Below are 19,453 nucleotides of genomic sequence, written 5' to 3'. Positions count from 1 at the left end.
TATAAACAATGCTGTAATGAACATCTTTGTACATTTACCTCTGGGCACTTGCATAAATGCTCTTGCAGGATAAAATCCTAGAAGTTAAACTGCTGGTCAAAGAGTGTGAACACTTAAAATGAAAAGATAATGCCTAATTGCTCTCCGGAATGTACTGATTTTCCTTCCTTTAGTATTGTATGAGATGGCCTGTGTAGCCCTGCCTTCTACCACACTGTGTGTTATGAATCTTCTTGATCTTTGTTAATCTGAGAGGTGAAAAATTATATCTTATTTTCATTTGCATTTGAAATTATTAGTCAGATGGAGCATTTTGTATATTTTTCCCAGCCAGTTGTGTTTTTGGTGAATGGCCTATTTATATTGTTTGCCTATATTTTCCCCCTGGATTGTTGTCTTTATTGTTTTGTAAAATATGTCTTTTTTTAAGCTGAGAAAATGACCATTTTGTTGTACATCCTACGGGTATACTTTCTCTTGTTTGGTTGTTTGATTTTGTTTGTGGAGTTTTTTCTTTTAATTTCTACTTGGATACATTTATTAATCTTTTCTGTTGTGACTTCTGTTTTGTTCCATGACTAGAAAAGTCTTTGCTATCCCAGAATCATAATAACATTTACACACATTTTCTTCTGGCACTTTTATGGCTTTATTTTTCAAATGTCTTATTTTTCAAATGTTTTTTTCTTTGAAGCTTTGATCCAGTTGGAATTTATTTCAGCGTTAGGTAGGGTTTACGGATTTATTTATTTTAGTCCCAAATATCTGGCGAATGTCTCAATTCATTGAATTGAATTCACATGTTTGTTTGGGTGACTTTCAAATTTCTTTATTCTTTACTACTGAGCTGCCTGCCTGTACCAGTCCCATGCTATTTTAAGTATTGTAGCTGTGTCATATTTTAAAAAATGTTTTATAGGGCTACTCTTCCCTTGTTAGTTTACAATTTTCCCTCCAGGAGTGTTCTGGCTATTCTTTTATACTTGTCTTTCCAGATGAATTTATTATCATTTTGTCAAATGTTGTCAAAAAAAGCAGCTGATATTTTGTACAGACGTCCACTGAATTTATAGGTTCATTATGGGGACACTAACATGCTTACAATATTATTGGCTTTTTATCCAAGAGCAAGGTCTCGCTCTATTTATTCAAGTCTATGTTTATGTCACTCGTTTGGGTTTTATAGCTCTTTCCATGTATACCTACACATTTTTTTTCTACATGTTTCACGTATGTTTTATTTTTTACTTTTAAAGATTGGCCCTGAGCTAACATCTGTTGCCAATCTTTTTTTTCTTCTTCTCCCCAAAGCCCCCCAGTACATAGTTGTATATTCTAGTTGTAGGTCCTTCTGGTTGTGCTATATGGGATGCTGCCTCAGCGTGGCCTGATGAGTGGTGCTAGGTCCACACCCAGAATCTGAACAGCGGAAACCCTTGGCTGCCAAAGTGGAACTCACGAACGTAACCATTCGGCCACAGGGCAGGACCCCATGTTATGCTTTTGTTGTCTTCATGGATGAGACCTTATTTCTCTATTTCTTAGTTATTTCTTGTGCTTAGGAAATCTTGTTTTTAAACTAGCCACCTTGTTAAATTCTCTGGTAACTACTAAAAGTTCTTTAGTTCTTTATATTCTCTTGGAATATGCAAGCATAGAATAATATCATGCAATGATAATAGTTATGCTTGCTTCTTACAATATTTATATTTCTTATTTTATTCTTTTATCCAATTGCATTGTCAATTAATTCCAGAACAATGTTCAATACTAGTGGTAGTAGTTAATGGTGACAGCTGACATCTGTCTTTAATATGGGACAACTTCTAAAGTCTCCTCATTAAGCATGTTGGGAAAAATTCATCTCTTTATTTTACATATTAAAATTGTGGGTTGTATTGAGTTTCCCAGTGTTTGTCCTTATTGCTCTTCTGGAAGGAACCACACAGCCTTAATGTATTCTGCTTTTATTAACACAATCTTAATCAATACACACTTCGTTAGCTCAGAACTTCCTCCTTAGCTGATCATCCCTCCCTTGGAAGTAGAAGCACAAAGAAAGCGATGGAAGTGTGAGATGGGGGCATGGCCACAGGGAAGAGCTGAAGCTCAAGCTGTGGGCTCTCGGCTTCCTGACCCCAAAGGAGTAAGGATCCACAAGAGGCATCCCCTGCCCCCCAAATTCAGAGAGGAAACAGAGCTGAGCAGCGGGTGAGGAGGGCCAGGGAAGAGAGGGAGGCTAGTGAGAACAAAGGAGCAGAGGGCAGGGGGCCTTGGAAGAAAATCGGGAACCCTTCTGTTGGTCCCTGAAGACTTCCTGCCCCTCTATCACCCTCAGGGCTCTCTCAAGTCCTAGTCTTTTGAAGGAGACATGGTTTTGAACTTTGGGCTCCTCCCTACAGGTGGCTCTTCCCACACTAGGGGAGGTGGGGCAGGTTAAAGGAGTCCTCTGAAGCTGCTGGGAGATGAAGGAAGATGTCCAGCCTGCTCAACATCTTGACTTCCCTCAGCAGCTTCTGAGAACAAAGACCACTCCAACCCTCTCCCCACTTCCTCCAGGGTCCTGAGGGCTGTTCTTTTGTCCTAAACATGTGACCTTGTTCCACCTTCCCTCCACTTCCTGATGCAGTTGGGGGTCCTCTGGCCTTGCACCTTTGTTAGGAACCTGGCTGACTTCATCATCACCCTTGAGTGAATGTTGCTGTGCTCAGAGGCTTGCTGGAGAGAGGAGAGGGTCGGGGGAGAGAGGAAAGCGACTTTCCAGTATGGACCATGACAGGTGTAGGGCACTAAGGTTGCTGAGGGCACCTACGTAGGTCAAGGGCTAAAGCCAGGTGGCCAGAAAGAGACAAGTGTACCCTTCAGATGTCTTCTCTAGGCTGGCCTCTCTCCTTACCATGACTGTCAGCTCCAGGAGCACAGAAGGAATAAGGCCTTGACACACAATCTCCACATCTTCCAGGCCCATGAACCCCCTCTGGCCCTTAAGTAACCCAGTCATTTAAGAGGAAGGGAGGTGACTGTGGCTGTGTTCATATGACCCGAGTGGGTATAGACACATTTCCATTCTTTCTCATGAGACAAGATCAGGAGCAAACAGACAAGTGTGGGGGTAAACTGAGTTTCAGGCAGTGAGGATGAGCATGGTCAGCCATTGACAGGAGGCCAGCAAGAGTGAATGGCGGGCATCCTGCACGGAGGCAGGGGTTGAATGCGATGATCTCTGGATGCTGATAATACTCTGAGGATTAAAGGATTCCTGAGTCTTTTCCTGCTACTTTTGGCTCATCCCAGTAGGGGCAACCCCGTTGGGATGGAGCTAACCGCATTTCCCAGCCATGGGAGGCTGGGACTAGAGTGGGGAGGTTGGTCAGCACAAAGAGGCTCCTGCCATCAGACTGGGGCTCAGGGAAGAAATTGAGCTTCTGGCAAGATGGCAAGAGCAAGGCATACCCCAGCTTTGGGGAGTCAGGACCCTGGGTGGGCACACGAGGCAGAGGCTTGGATAGAAAGAGGCGAGATGGGCCCTGGAGTTTGGACCTGGACTTCCAGAACAAGGAGGGGTGCACGGCAGAATGAAGAACCCTTAGGGCATTTGAGTTGGCCTCTACCAGTCACAAGGCAAGAGGGCTTTCCCTAGAATCCTCTTGCAAAATCATGATGGATTCTTGACTGATGCAGCTTCCTGTGGAAAAGGAGGTGCCACTGTTGGGTTCTGTTAAGTGCCCTGGATGAGTCTTACTCATTTCCAGTCTTCTCAATTTCTGCACTGGGTCCAGGCCCCCAGGGGAGCTGCTAGTAAATACATCCCAGATGTGCTGTGTGAGATGGAGCCAAGATGGCAGCTAGTTGACTGCTTTTTGGAATAACAGTGCAGCTTTCTGAGAGAAGCCTTCTTGTTTGGGCAGACCTGGTGTTAGCAGCTTGGGGAGACCAGAAGAGCTCTCCCTCCCCTCCCCAGAGCCAGAGACCCTCAGGATTGGAGGGACCCTTTCTAAACTATGCTCCAGGGAACCGAAGAGGTTCTGTGGAGCCTCCTGAGGTGGGTTTGACGGCTGAGCTGGATGGGGTTGGGCACCTCCCCAATCCTCCCCACGCCAGTGACAACCAAAGACCTTCCTCTGCTTTGATCTGTTGTACAGAAGGGGCTTCGGAGTCAGAGTCCTCTGTACAGTGAGTTCTGAATCTTAAACATTGGAAAGGCCCTGGAGTGGCCATGGGGCCCTGCACCGTGGGGTCCATGCCTCTGCCATGAGATGCCTGCTCCATCCAGGCTGAGAGGCTGGCATCTGCAGCCAGCTTCCCTGGGTCATACTCCTGGGGCTGCCATTTGCCAGCTCTGGGCTCTTAGGCAGGCTACTTAGTTCCCTCCGTGCCTCAGTTTCCTGAGTGGTAAAATAGGTTGTCGCAACAGTTAGGAAAGTTGTTTACGGTGAGCACATAGCACAGGGCCTGGCACATAGCGTTAGTTATTATCAACAGCATTATCCTACCCGCAACGCCCCCCCCAACAATGGTGCTAACTCACTGCCTCTCCAGGACGCCTGTTCTGTGTTCTGACCATCCTCCCTGCTTGGGCAAGGGCCACTCTGCTCACTCCGTGTCAACAGCCTAAGGGGCTTCATGTTTTTAGAGAAAAGTGGAAAAATTCAGAAAATCAAAGAAAAGGAAAAAAAGAAAAGAAAGAATAAAAGGAAAGAAGGAAAAAATAAAAAAAGAAATTACCACTGTCCAATTACTCAGAGAAAACCACATGCGGCACCTTGATCCTTGTATTGGTTTTCTACGCAGCCATAACAAATGACCACAGACTTAGGAGCTTAAAACAACTCCCGGTTATTATCTCACAGTTTCCAAAGGTCAGAGCTTCAGGTGAGCTTGACTGGGCTCTCAGCTTAGGGTCCCACAAGACTGAAATTAGGGTGTCAGCAAAGCTGCTTCCCTTCCTGGGGCCTCTGGGGATGGATCCACTTCCAGGCTCATTCAGGTTGCTGGCAGAATCCAGTTTGTCACAGGTGTAGGACTGTTTCCTTGCTGGCTGTCACCTGGAGGCTCTAGCTCCTAGAGGCCTCTTCCTGGTTATTGCACATGGCCGCCGAACATCTCAGAACCAGCAAAGGATCGTTTTCACACTTGGACTTTCTTGGACTTCCTTCTGTCAGCCCTCTAGTCTTCTTTTGCCACGTCTTTCTTCTACTTCCAGGCAGTGAATGTTCTCCGCTTTTAACGGCTCATGCAATTAAATTGGGTCCACCTGGATAATCCAGGAAAATCTGCCTGTTTTCAGGTCTGTAACCTGAACCACATCGGCAAAGTCCCTTTTGCCAGGTAACATAATATATACCCAAGTTCCAGGCATTAGGGCGTAGCCATCTTTGGGGAGGTGATATTTGGCCTACCACCATGTTTATGCTCCAGGCACGTTATCTTTGTAAAGAAATATTTATAAAAGTGTGCAGTTTCATTTGCTGGCAACTCAGTTTTATTTCCTTCCCCTGCTCTATGCTTCCCTCTGCCCAGTAGGGGCTGGAAGCCAGGGAACTACAGTTCTTGGAATTCCCGCCAGCCAGCGAGAGGCACGTCCGTGAGCTCTGGCAGGTGGAGAGAGCATAAATCACAGCATTGTTTTCCTGGCAGCCGAGGGCAGGTGTGTGGGCTTCAGCAGACAGGAGATTTGGGAGCAGCCTTGAGGCATCTTCTCTATTTTGATGCTGGAGGCTCAGGCATCAGGTGGTTTCCACAATTTCCTGACACCCTAAAAGTTAGCAATGAACCTGACAGCCAGCCCTTCCACAGCTTTGTAAACACCTACTTCTCTGTACTAGATCCCTTTCTGCTTGAAATGCCTGGAGTGGTTTCCACGTTCCTAGCTGGCTGATACAGGGATCTTGTTGACCATAACAATTTATAACTGGCTTGTTTTCACTTAATAATAGATCATGAAGATAAATCTGTCCACAGGGCATTCAACCTTTTAAAAATATTTTTTAAAACTTGGGTTTCCATGGCTGCATGCTAGCCCATCATATGGATGTATCATAATTTATTTAAGCAATCCTCTGCTGTTCAACATTTAGGTTATTTCCTGTTTTTCACTTTTATAACCCACAGTATCAAGAACATTCTTGGCCATGAATCTTAGTGCATAGCCAAGAGTGTTTACTTAGAATATATTCTTGAAGAGCAATTTTTAGGTACAGGGAATTAACTTTTTGAAAGCTTTTACGCATATTTCCAGATAGGTCGACCATGTTTTTTACCTTTTTCCCCAGGACACTGCACTCCCGGGTTCTCCTCCCACCTCTCCAGCTATACCTTCTCTGTCTCCTTGGCTGTTCCTTCTCTTCTCTCTGACCTCTAACCAGTGGAGAGGCCTGGAACTCAGTCCTTGAACTGCTTCTCTTTTTTATCTACACTTATTCCCTTGGTACATTAATTCACTCTCATTGCTTTAAATACTGTTTGTATGCTGATGACTCCTCATTTATATCTTAGACCCAAGCCTTTCCCTTGAACTCCAGACTTGTCTATTCAAATTGCGTGCTCAACATCCCAACCTGGATGTCTAACAGGAATATCAAAATTGGCATGTCTGAAACTGAGTTCCTGATCCCCCCCCTCAAATCTGCTTTCCCCACAGTAGTCCCATCTCAGTTAATGACAACTCCTTCCTCTGAGTTGCTCAGACCAAAAAGCTGGTAGTCATCCTTGATGAGTCTCTTTTTCTCGCACCCTGTGTCCAATCCATCAGGAAATCCTATTGGCTCTAACTTCAAAATACATCCATAATCTGACCATTTCTCACCGGCTCCCCCATTACCACCTGGTCCAAGGTACCATCTTCTCTCAGCAGGGTCATTGCAAGAGCCTCATAACTGGTCTCTCTGCTTCCTCCCTTGCTTAGTCTATTCTCAACAGGGGCCAGGGTGATCCTGTTAAAACATAAACCAGATCACGTTGCTCCTCTGCTCAGAACCCTCCAGTGGCTTCCATCTCCCTCAATAAGCCAACATCCTTATAGTGGCCCACCAAACCTTAACCAACCCCTCCCCATTGCCTCTCCAACCTCCTCTCCCTACTCTCTGCCTACCTAATCCACTCGGGCCACCCAAGCCTTCTTGCTGTTTCTCAAATATTTCAGGCAAGCCCCACCTTGCGCCATCGCACCAGCTGTCCCCTCTGCCTTTCCCAGGTATCCACATGACACGCTCCCTCATCTTCTCAGGCCTTACGTCAAATGTCTCCTCAGTGAAGCCTTCTCTCTGATCCTCCCCCATGTAAAATGACAACCTCTAGCCACCCTGAACCCCATTTCCACTTTACTTTTCTCTGTAGCTCATACCATCTCTATCAAATATATATAAATATGAAACATTTATTTTGTTTCTTGACTATCTCCTCTTTGAGGGTGGGAAACTTTGTCTGTTTTGTTCACTGATATATCCCCTAAGAATTCTGAGAACAGCAGGCACTGGATAAATATTTGTTGAATGAATAAATGGATTTGGTGTTTTTCTTTTAGATTTGATAGACCCACCATCCTGAGCCAGCGCATGAGGCTCCCATGTGGACCATTTGTGAAGCACATTACAGTTTACAGTGTTGATCTCACTTCACCTCAAAGTCTGACGGGTAGGATGGTACAGGGGTAAAGAGCTTTGCCCCACTGTTAGCCCTTTTGTCCTATAGTTTTCTCATCTGCAATAACAACCATCTCCTAGGATTGTTGTCAAAACTAAATAAGATAATTCAAGCAAATAATTTGCTTAGTGCTTGGCATCTATTAATCACTTAATAATTACAAGCTAGTTTATTCCTATTTGTTAGTAGAGGAATTTGAAGCTGAAAAAATTTAGGAATTTGCTAAAGGTTACATGTTAACGGGAAGAGTGAAGTTTGAATCTGGGATTTTGATTCACGATACTTTCTGCATTAAACCAAACTTAATATAATAATCTAATTAGGAGTGTGGGACTCTCCCCCAAAGCCCTAAGGCTGGAGAGAACTGGGGAGTCTCCTGATTTCCTTCTGTTGTTTGAATTCCCTCCATGGCGTTTTGGCCAAGTCATCATTTAACCTCTGTTTATTCTCTCCAGGACTGGGAGACTCATTGCCTCCAGGCTGCACATTCCCGGATGAGGCAGCTAGGCACTCTGCAGTTCACCATGCATGTGAGCAAGGTGGCAGTCAGTGTCAGGGCCCACCAAATGTCCATCTTCCCCACCCTCCTTCCTTACACAATTCCAGGTCCAATTCAGGGCAGCAATGTGCCAAGGAAAAGCTAGACTCTCCAGGCTTCTTCACAACGAGGCTGGGCCTTTGGGACACAGTTGTGGCCAATGAGCTGTAACTGGAGATGGACTGGGTGGTTTTCCTGATTAAAAGGGGAGCGGCATCAAGCCATGCTGAGGTGGCATCCCACATGCCACAACTAGAAGGACCCACAACTAAAAATACACAACTATGTACCGGGGGTCTTTGGGGAGAAAAAGGAAAAATAAAAATCTTTAAAAAAATTGTTTAAAAGGGGAGCGGATTTTCAGCAGGCCGCATGCTCTGCCCTTCCCTCTTCCCTCTTTTCCTGTCTGTAATGTGGGTGTGATGCCTGGAGGTCCAGCAGCCATCTTCTGAGCATGAGGGGGAAAGCCACATGCTCAGCCTGGAGTGAAGGAAAGCTAGAAGAGCCTGGGTCATGGAGGGCAGCGCAGATGCAGGTCATCAGTCTCTGGCTGCTGCTACCGCCATGCTTCTTGTGGTGTAAGGAAAATACCCCCTCCTTGGTTCAGTCTCTGAGGTCGCGTTTCTGAGGCTTGCAGCCTAATGTAATCCTATCCCATACAATGATCCAAGCATTCTGCAGCAGATGCTATTCCTTAGGCACGAGCAACTTGGGTTTTAGTCCCATTTTTCACGAGGCTCAACAAGCTTTAAGGCTATAAGACTTTGTAGTATCCCTGGGAAGCAACAGGGGTTGATGCTCTTGTGATGGATAAACACAGGCTGCAACCAACCCCAGCTGGACATTCCTGAAAGGGTCCTGGGGAGGCTGGCCCTCCTCTGCTGGGCTCGTCACCAGCACATCCCGAAGAAGGATGTCCTGCCCTACGGAGCAAGACTTGAAAAAATGTGTCTCTCTTTGTGCCTGGCAATTCTGCTTCTAGGATTTTGTTTTAAAATAACAATCAAAGAAATGAACAGCTACTTGTGTATGAGAACATTCACTCACCATGGCCCTCTGTGTATCAGTGGAACCTAGAAAAAAAATTAAATGCCCAACAGCAGAGGAATGGCTAAGTAAATTATGGCACATCCACAGTATACAATAGGTTGTAGCCTAGTGAGGTCATGTTGTGGATGACTGTTTTATTAAGGTGGGAATTATTGATAAAAAAAATAAGTTATGAGCATGCTCAGTATAGTTCTAATTTTGCAAAAAATACACATATACGACCCCCTTCTCCCTGACTCCAGCTCTCTCAGGGTGTGCCCAGCAGCTGCTGCTCTTACCGTGTCAACTGTCACTGCTTCCTCCACTAGAACTTGTGGCTTGAAGGACAGGGACCGTTTTCCTGCTCTTTGGAACCCCAGGGCCTCACCTCGGCCTTGGCCTTGGCACAGAGCAGGGGCAGTAAACATGTGTGGAATAAGTGATCAGGGAATTGGCAAGTATAGATTCCATGCCACTGTTGCTGCCTGTGAGGGTCTGGGTGGACCTCTGGCGGCTGTGTTTCCTGGTCCTGCTGACCTCCCCCTCTGGTTCTCTACCAGGCCCTGCAACCCAAGCTAGACATGCTGGTCCCCATTCCTGGCCTTGTCAGCCTCACCGGGCTCACCCCACAACAGTGGAATGAGAAGCTCTAGGGTGGGCTGGCTTTGAATGTGGGGACAAGGCTGCCTACACTACCCTGATGCGCGACAAGGAGCAGGGCTCAGTTATGATCCTGAAAGCTGATCTCTGCTGCTGCCTGCCACTGCCAGCTGCACAGCTCTCATCTCCACACTGTTTTGCTGCACACAGACAGGGTTCGGGTGGCCCCTAAAGGCAGCCCCCAAGGAGCGGCCATCCTATTCTGCCTGGCATTGTAACCGGGAGAGTTAACACGATAGCAGGGGTCGTACAGGGCAGGATCCGCCCTAAGGCTCTACCTGGGACCCTTCTCTTGGGCCTCACAGCCAGCTGTGTGCGGGGTATTACTACCATCATCTGCATTTCACAGAGGGGCCAACTCAGACCCTGAGAGGTTAAATAGCCTCTCCCATGTCCCATACCCGGCCAGGGACAGAGTGGGGACCCCACCCCAGGCAGCATGATGCCAGAGTCCGGGCCTGAGCCTCTCTGCCCTGTTGTGTGGGAGTTTTGCATAGACATGTACCTGGAACCCTCCCACAACACCACCGTTCCAGAAACTTAAAAGGAAGAAAATGTGGTTAAAAATACAAAAGGAACAATCATATTGAAGACAACAGCCTTTTTTCCACATTGCCTTTCCCAGATCAGTCTTGGGGTGGGTGCCATTCTGTACTTGTCCCCTCTGACTCTGGCCTTGTCTTCTCCTCCTTGTCCTTCTGAAATTCTTCCCCTTGTCCCCAAAGCACCCAACCTCTCTTTAATGGAATCACATTATGGCCCGGGACCTGCTTGCTTGGGCTGCCGGATGTGGGGCGGGCATCTCGCGGGTGAGGCAGGGGCAATGGAGACAGATGGCACCCGGACGGAGATTCGATTACCTGATTCTTCCCAAAGCCGACCCGCCGGTAACTGTATTATGGCCCATTATGGACAGGCTTCCTCTTGGCTGCTGCTTGAGATTTGGTTTGTCTGTAACTTGTTTGTTGGAGCTTGGAGATGGATGAGCTGGGTCCAGCTTGGAAGACAAGGGAGGAGGGTGGAGGGAGGCCACAAGAGATGAGTGCTGTGGGGAAAGTTTGGGGAGCAGGAGGTCAGCCAGGGCCAAGTCAGCTTAGGGCAAGGGGCGTCTGGTGAGACAAGGGAGAGAAAATGGGGCTGGAAGGTGAGGTGAAAGGGCCTCAAATGCCAGGCTGAGAAGGCTGATTTAGATGTGATCAGTAATAGGGAGCTATGGTAGGCTCTTGAGCAAGGGAAGTGACAGGTGAATATGGTTTTGGAGAAGAGGAGCAAGGAAGTGTGGCAAAAATCAGGCAAGACAAGGATGGTTGGGACCGCTTGAGGAGGGCAGAGGATGGAGCCAGGGAGCTGGCCTCACTGGGTTCAGACAGAGGCAAAAGGGAAGCAGGGCAGACACAACAGACACTGTGCTAGACCCCCGCCGTGTTAAATCTCACTCAGTCTCTGAGCAGACCTATAATGCATCTTGTGTATCAGTGTGGAAGTGGCGGCCTGGTGAGGATGAGTCACTGCTGGGCTCACACAGTGGAGACGAGGTCCAACCTGGCCTATCAGATGCCAATGCCACGTTCTCTCACTGAACCTCTCGGCCTTCCAGGGCCTGAGAGTCAGGGGCAGGAAATACCCATTCTTTCCCACTCCTCCTGCACTTAGAACTCATAACAACAGTGGTAATAGTCAGCTAGCCACCGCCGCCGACTGAACACCACATCTTACACACATCCTCTCCAATCGTGGTCAGACTTGATGATCCTCATTTGACAAGTGAGGAAGTGGAGCTAAGAGAGGTCAATGGCCTGCCCAGACCACACAGCGGGTGTGTGTGAGGGGCTGAACAAGGATTCCAGGGGAAGCCTGCCTGATTCCCTTCACCACACTGTGCTCCATTCCCAGACTCTGGCTCCTGTGTTCCAGGACTCCACTTACTCTAATCCTGGGCTTAGTGAGGAGGGGGAATTGGCAGAGCAGCTCAGAATGAGCCATTCAGCATGGAAACTTTCTCTGAGCATCCCAGGCCTGCCTCCTCCCCATCTTGACTCCCTTTGCATCCCATACTTCCATCTCTCAGGGTCTGAGGCTGCTGACTCAGGGGAGAGGGACTGGGCAGGGCTAGGGAGGGTCTGGGGCCCATGGGCACATAGGGGTGGTGGGGTCAGGCTGAAGCCCTGGGTTTTCCATCCCTGCTTGTACCAAGGAGGGGGTGTGGTGAGTTGGGGGAGGGTAGGGAGCCCTGGTGAGTGGGGAGCATGTCCCTACAGGAAGCCGAGAAATCTCAGAGGAGGACCAGGAATGACTGGGGCTCGGCCCAGCACTAATCCCTCTGCACACACTCCCTTCCCTAAGGATTTTCCCTCGGAAAAATCTGTTTAATTTTCCCAGCTCAGAGACAATGAATGGAAGATCAGGGTAGGGTGAGGATGGGTGATGGGGGAGGCCTGTGGAGTTTGCCATGAGAAGAGCTGGGCAAATGGAAAAACCAGTTTCTGACATGCCCCCTCCCCTAGGAAGAAGCCAGGAATGCAGGCCGTCTGAATAGACGACTGGCACAGGCTGTTCGGCCATGTGATCAAAAGACTCTGGCTGACTGTCTGGGCCAGTTTATTCTGTTGCTCGCGTGTTCTCAGAATAGGAGACCCCGAAGACAGGAACTGCATGCATCCAGCACAGGAAATCTCGTACTGGTGAGCATAATTATTGTGGTGGGGTAGATAGTGACGGTGGTGGTCACCGTGGTGGAGGCCATGGTGGGCGTGATGACGGTGGCAGTGTGGTGGTGACGGGGGTGGTCATAGTCATGGAAACCCTGAAATCACGATGGGGGTGGAATGATATGGAGGGGTGGGCTTTGTAACCTGACACACCTGGGTCCCATCCCAGCCCCGTTTTTCTCTAGTAGTCACTTGGGCAAGTCAGCCTCTCTGAGTCTCACTTTCCTCATCTGAAAAATGGGAATAATGAGAACTATTGGTGGAGTTCAGGGATTCCTGGGTGCTGACTCCCTCAGTTCTGCTCCATCTTGAGGGTTCTTTGCTCCCTCCTTTGGCCCTGGCTCCTTCCCTTCTGCCCACAAACTTCCTCCAGTTGTTCCCACTAGCTCTTCCCTTAATCACCATCTCAATTCCTTCCTTCAGAGCCCCACACATTCTAAAAAAGAAGTTTATACACACTGCCTCTGCTTCCTGGCCTCCCACTGGATCCCTAACCCCTCCTCAGTAGCCTCTGGGTTCCCGACACTACGGAAACCGCTCTCAAAATCAGCAGAGGCCTCCCCCGCATCTCAGCCTCAGCCTCTTGGGGGAAATTGGCCTACGACCCCCAGGGCTTCGAGGGAGCCTCTTGCCAAGGCCTTCAGGACCTGCACGTTCCACCTGCCTACCACCTGGAACTCATTCTGCCTCCCTTCGCTCCCAAAAGTCAGTGCTCTGATAGCATCCTCCTCTCTCTGTATACTCTACACTAGGTCATTTAGCTCCTCTGGTTGCAAGTCCAGTCTGTGCGCAAGCAGCTCCCAATTCTGTTTCTCGAGTCTATCAGATCATGCAGCCAGAACCTCCCTTCTGGCCATTGACTGACCTCCCTCTCAGGACTCTCTCCAGCACATTCTAGGAAGGCCGTCCAGTGCTGAACTCATTATGCTCTCCCCAGGTCTACCTGCTCTCTCTCCTCCCTATCACCCCAGATCAAGCCCTTGGCTCCTCATCCCTTCATATAAATTTCCACCCACCCACCAGTCCTGCTAATTTTCCCAAGTCATGGTTCTTTTAAAATGAATACAGAATCTAATTTTATTTTCAAAACATGAAACCAGTTTATCATTTAACTTTGCTCTTCTAAGTTTATGATCCTGATTAACTCTCTTTGGTATTAAAGCCAACAAATCATATAAATCTCGCATCTTTTGTTTTTTTAACTCAGAAAAATAAACTCTGTTATGATAAACCGTAACATATTAATCTATGTTGTGTAAACTGTTGGCTTTAAAAAAACACCTTTTAACACTGTTGCAAATGTTTCAGAAACTTCCTATGCATCATTGTTTTTGTTTTCAGAAAGAGTAGACTAGCCAATGTGGATTAACCTTCCTACTGAAGGCAACTGGAAAAGCTATATATTAAAAAAACCAAAAATGAAAACAAAACAACAGCAAACTCTTTGAAGCATTTGAGCACTAATAAGATAAATAAGGTAGTGGAGAATTATTGGGCTGGGATATGAAGAGGACTGAGACTAGTGGGGTGAGCCTGGCTTGGGAAGTGCTTTTCCTTTGGGAATGGAGGAAGCAACTGAGAGGCTGAAAGTTTGATCAGGGCTTCTGAGGGTCTCCTGGGGGATAAGAGACAAGGCCTATCAACAGGAGTGTTTGGTGAACCCCCTTGCTTTGGGCTGGGACCCCTGAGGAGTAAGGAGGAACTGGAAGTAGACATGTTCTCACAGGACCTGCAGCTCAGCTTTGACTCATCTCAATGTCTGAAATTGGATTAATTAAGGTGCTCCAATGTTGCTAGTGCACGCAGGCTCTTGTAAATCCTCTCTGGAAGAAGATAGTATCCTGGGGTTAGACATCTTCTACTAATGGTTTTCCACCTACAACATCCAGGGCATACACACACAAAGAAACAGAACCACACAAACATGGAAACCCCATAAAACAAAACCAAAAACCAGACACGTGATGGGACAAGACAACATGAACAAATATATACTAAAAACATATATAACATCCTCTCTAGTTGTTGGAGTTATGCATACAGATTTTAAAATAAAAAAAGAATATAATGCTTAGCATGATCAAGGAGATAAAAGATGTGATTAAGAATTTTGGCAGAGAATTGAAACTATTTTTTTTCTAATGGAAGTTCTAGAACTAAAAATCATAATACCTGACACTAAGAATTCAAAGGATAGGTTAAAGAGCATATTAGACAAAGATGAATAAAGAGTTAGTTAATTAGAAGCTGAGTGAGAAAAAATATCCAGAATGAAGCATGGAAAGGTAAAAGGATGGAAAATTCAGAAGAGCGTCTAAGAGACCAGAGGAAATAGTGAGGTTTAAGAGAATGGGGCGGAAGACTATATGAAGGGATAATGGCTGACAGCTCTCAAAAGCTGATAAAAAGACATCAATCCATATGTTCAGCAAGCCCTAAGAACCTAAATCAAGATAAGTAAAAAGGACTATACACCTAGGCTTATCAGAGTAAAACTAAAGAGTACATCTTTACTATTAGAGTAAAACTAAAAGCTGAAAATCAAAGATAAAGAGATGATCTTAAGGTCAGACAGAGAAAAACACAGATTACCTTCCAAAGGGAAACTATTAGATATACAGCTGATTTCTTAGCGGAAATAATGGAAGCCAGAAAAAAAAAATGGTATTCTTCAGAGGGCTGAAAGAAAATAACTGCTACCTTGTTATTCAATACCCAGAAAAAATTATTCAAGAATGAAGATGAACTAAAGAAATTTTCAGTCTAATAGAAACTGAGAGAATTAATTACCAGCAGACCTACATTAACAGGATATTTTTCAGGCAGAAGGAAATAATCCCAAATGAAAGGTCGGAGATTCAGGAAGGAATGAAGACTAATGAAAATGGTAAATGTGTGGATAAATATAAAATAATATTGATGTACAGAAAAATAATAATATGATAGAGTTTGTGGGGAGTTAAGGTCCTAAGGTCCTTGCTACATTTTGGAGGAAGAGAGTAAAAGAATAAATTAATACTAGGATTTGCTAAAAATGCATGCTGTAAACTCTGGATAGCTACTAAAAAATTGTAAAAGTGAATAACCTCCAAATTCATAGAGGAGGATAAGTGAATAAAATAATTCTAACATGAGGCAAAGTAGGGAGAGAGAAAGGAACATAGAGTAGGTAGGACATATAGAAAATGCTGAGTAAGATGGTAGATTTAAACCTACATATAAAAATAATTTTATTATATGTAAAATGACTAAATTTTCCCATTATAAGGCAAATATTTTCAGACTTATTTTGGATGAGAACCAAAATTCAACTATACGTTGTTTACGTAGATGTACCTGAATTAATAGAGACAAAGAAAGATAAAGGATGGGAAAAGATATAGCATACAACACTAACTAAAGCAAAAAGCTAGTGTAGATATATTAAAATAAGACTAGATTTTAAAGCATCACTAGGCATAAAGAGAGATACTTCGTAATGCTATAAAGTTTATTTTGCTAGAAGATATAATAATTCTACATTTGTATGCACCTAATAACTTGGTGTCAAAATATATAAAGCAAAAATTGACAGAACAATATTATCATACTTCACATTCCGTCTCTGCCTTCCTGGGGTCACAGGAGCTAGGCATTTCAGGTATCAGGGCCCTCTCTCAGAAATATCCCATCTGGTTCACTTATGGAGTCATTTTTAGACAGGGTGCCATCTTGGTTCACTCACTCCACTTTTATGTAAAGAATATATGTTGCAGATACTATCAGGGCCTTGCCGCATCTTATAGATACTCACCATTTGCCTACACAGCTACCTGGTAGCTTCCAATTGCAAGCTCCTGAGACACTATACTTGAGGGCTTTTTCTGGATGCAGAGCCTGCTCCTGCACGTGGGGCATTCCAAAAGTACCAGAGAGTTAGTGTTCCCAAGGAGCAACCCTCAAACAATGACTGGTGTGAGTCAGTGGATAAATACCCACAACTCCATTGCCTTTCAAGGACTAACTTGGAGGTATATGTTCTCTACTGTCTTCCAGAATCTCCAGCAAGATTGATCTCCACTTGCCACAGTAACTAGCTTGATATAATACTCTTTTTTGACTACCTTCCCCTTTCCTGCCTGATTTCCCCACTTCCTTACTGTTATTTCTTGAAATCATCTTCCAAATAAACTATGTTCAAATCCTTTTCTCAGGGGCTACTTCCAGGAGAACTCAAACCAAAATAATATCCCTTGTTTTAAGGATAAGGACATCACCAATTCCCACAGTGTTGCTTGGCTCTGAGGTGATCTCCATTTCCTCAGCCCATCTCCGGGACCCTGTCCTCTTCCATAACCTCATGTGTGTCTTTCACCTGGACTGTTCTGACAGTGGTTTCCTGCCCCCATAATTTTCCACCCGGAATTGCTTCTCCGCAGGCAGCCTCAGTACCTTCCTATTATGCAGAGAGCTCATCATTGCACACCTTCTACTCTGATATCTTTAGTGGCTTCCCATTGCCCATAGAAGAAAATCTCAATACTTAGCTTGACACGCAAAGTCCTCTGTGATCTAGCTTCAATTCACTTTGTAGTCACTTCCCATTCTCCTGCTTTCTTCCCAAAGCCTCTGCTCATTTCTCAGCCACCTTCACTGCTGGACACCAGTCCTCATGCCCCACAATTTCCCTTTATGCTTTCCCCCACTTGCAAAAGTCACAAGTCCATGAGCCATCCTTCAAGGCTCAGCTCAAAACGACACTTCTGTGAAGCCTTCCCAATGTCTCACATTCATCTTTAACTCTCTCACTGTGCCTCAAACTTGGTGACTGCCAGTGGATTTGGAGAACAGATCACACTGAATCCTGAAGAACGAGAACACTTGGGTCCCCCTCATTGGATTGCCTATAAGACAAATTTGCTATGTAATCTTGAGCCAGTCTCTTATCCTCCTTGGCTCTTAGTTACTACAATTGCACAGTTAGTACGTCTGACTAGAATCAGTGTTTCTCCGAGGAAGGAAGGGGTGCAATTCTTCATTGCACAACTGCCTTGTGCATTGAGGGACATTTAGCATTTCTGGGCCGTGGCACCCAATACCAGAGCACCCTTAATCATTGTTACGATGAAAAAGACTCTAACATGTTTTCAAACACTCTAGGAGCATCTCCACCAGCGTGGGTGGTTCCTTAGGATCTTCCAGCTCAAACACTCTTGGAATGCTCTGGTTGGTGCGTGGGGACCACTGGTACCCCAGGACCACGCAGAGGCATGGGTAGCAGGTCAATGATGAGGAAAAAGCTGGAACCAAGCTGGAGACAATTCCCAGGCCTTGTCCTGCACCTCAGGGTAGAATTAGTGTTCAGCATCCCAACCTTCAAAGGGGCAAAAACTCCTAGCTGGCTCTGGCTGGCCTCCCAATCTGTGGAGTTTCAGTCTGCCCTGATGGACAGGAGTCCAGACAGTAGGTGATGTTCCCAGAAAGGAGTGGGCTACCCACAGCAGGACTCTATGGCTGGGGGCCAGCTGGGGCTGGCATGGCAAGGGCTTGGCCAGCATCATGGGCTATCAGTGGAGCTGGAATAGCACCTAAAGAGGTCAGTTTTCTTATGCAGGCCATCTTAGGAGGTTGGGTTGGGTGAGTGGGGGACAGCTGTCACTTGGGGAGCAGAAGAGGGCTTGAGACTGACCACCAGGCAAGAGGGCAGTGCTTATGGCAGCAGAATGGTTGTGACGGCACTCCTGCTGGGGGAGGCTGCAAACATACCAGATTGTCTAGACAGGATGGTGGGGTGGGTGGGAACAGAGAAAGGTTGCTGTATTAATGGGAGATGAAAGATGGCAGGAACAGATAAGACAACAGCAGAGCAGCCTCTCCCCAGAAGTAGTTTATGGCTGGGGACCTGGGGAAACCAGAGTGTTGCCCAATGTTGAGAGATCAGGGTGAGTTTTCAGGAGATTCTGGGAATTGCTCCATTCATTGATCCACAGAGTCATTAATTCAACAAACATCTCTGGGACTGGAATGAGACCACCCCAATCTTGTACGTGTTCTGGGACCATAGTTCATCTGGTGTGAGGTGTCAGAGCTTTGGCGACTAAAAAAGGAGGAATGTGAAAGGAGAAGAATTTGTCAATATTTATCCAAGTGGATCCGGGGGAGGATGCTCTGAATCAAGACGAACTGGCCTCAAGCAGGTGATGGGGGATGGGGTAGAGGGCAAGGGAGGAGGCTGGAAAGGACTGTGCCAGGTACTGTGTCACCTGCTCTCATGCACATAATCACCCCGCGAGTTCGAGGCTATGATTCCCCAGTTTTGCAGATGAACAGAGGCCCATTTTTGAGTTCAGAAGGGCATTCTTCAGGCTCACCCACCTTGAACAGCCCTGAGAATCTCCAACTGCCCTTGCTGTGATGTCTGCAGTCTTTGGATCTCAGGTGGTGGCTGCCAGAGCGAGAAGCAGCCTCTGTTCCCACTGTGGTCCTTCTGACAGCAACATCTGTCCCCAGGGTAACACCATATGTCAGTTTGCCACAAACCTGGTTAGAAGGCCAGCCTCTCGGAGTCTGCTTACCCTTAGACAAACTGGTAAAACCAAATTTTTGAACTTTTCACACCGAGGACCAAATCCTGGTGACTCTACTGAGCACGTAAGAATGTTAGCTAACATGTTCTGAGTGCTTGTCATGTGCCCGGCACTGGTCTCAAAAATTCAGATATAGTAGCTCATTCAATCCTCACACCAATCTGGGAGGTAGGTACCATTATTAGCCCCATTTTACAGATGGGGAAACTGAGGTACGGAGAGGCAAAGTAACATTCCTGAAGTCTAACAGCTGATAACTGGCAAATCAGGATTCGAATCCAGGCATCCTGGCTCCAGAGGCTCCAGAAGTC

This window comes from Equus caballus, chromosome 20 (genome assembly GCF_041296265.1).
Source record: "Equus caballus isolate H_3958 breed thoroughbred chromosome 20, TB-T2T, whole genome shotgun sequence".
In the NCBI taxonomy this organism is placed as follows: Eukaryota; Metazoa; Chordata; class Mammalia; order Perissodactyla; family Equidae; genus Equus; species Equus caballus.
Note: the sequence above shows the minus strand (reverse complement) of the source record.